General features: G+C 32.4%; 1 protein-coding gene across 5 annotated transcripts in view; it reads right to left on the bottom strand.

The window, feature by feature from the left end:
- The window catches only part of LOC117177859 (RNA-binding protein Musashi homolog Rbp6), a 673,300-nt gene that overhangs the window by 258,623 nt on the left and 414,014 nt on the right, over positions 1–663 (bottom strand). The window lies entirely within an intron of this gene.

The raw sequence follows: 663 nt of genomic DNA, 5'->3' as shown, positions 1-663 counted from the left end.
ATCAACTTATTTAGGTATTTTCATTTGTATTATACATGTTTGACGATGATACCGAAAATGTTGCTTGTTTGTATGTATGCCTAACGGCTTAGGAGATCCTACTACAATTTTACAATTTTTACTCGTTCAAACCCACAAATTATAAATTTTTTAAATTAAATTAAATAAAAAAATTTTTAAATTAAAAAAAAAATTATTTGATAATTAAAATTTTTTCATACATCAATTTTAATATCATTTATAAGCCGAAAAAGATTAGACCATCTTAGTCAAGACAAGGCTCGCCTTGAGACAAGTAAACGTCGTCGTAGCCAAGATAAAGCTCGACTTAAAACAAGGAAACGCCGTCTTATCTGCCGTGGTCATAAAAGTAAGACGAAGGCCTTTGTCTCGACTCAGTTTTGAGACGCAACTAGACATAGATGTTTTGGAGACGAACTTCAGACATAACTAAGTAGAACTTAAGTCGAAGCATTTTTACTCGAGCAGGGCTGCCAGATCGGGGTAGTAGTAATATTTCTGCACAGAGGGTGGAAAAATTCAAAATAATATTGATTTATTATTGAAAAATTGATCGTATGAAGTTTTTAATTAGCAATTATTTAATTGGTAAACTTTTTGATTGTACGGTGTCTTCTAAATATTAGTGGGGGGGGGGGGGGG

The sequence above is a fragment of the Belonocnema kinseyi genome, chromosome 8 (assembly GCF_010883055.1).
Source record: "Belonocnema kinseyi isolate 2016_QV_RU_SX_M_011 chromosome 8, B_treatae_v1, whole genome shotgun sequence".
NCBI classification, from domain to species: Eukaryota; Metazoa; Arthropoda; class Insecta; order Hymenoptera; family Cynipidae; genus Belonocnema; species Belonocnema kinseyi.
The sequence above is the reverse complement of the archived record's forward strand: the minus strand, read 5'-3'. Positions and strand labels throughout refer to the sequence as shown.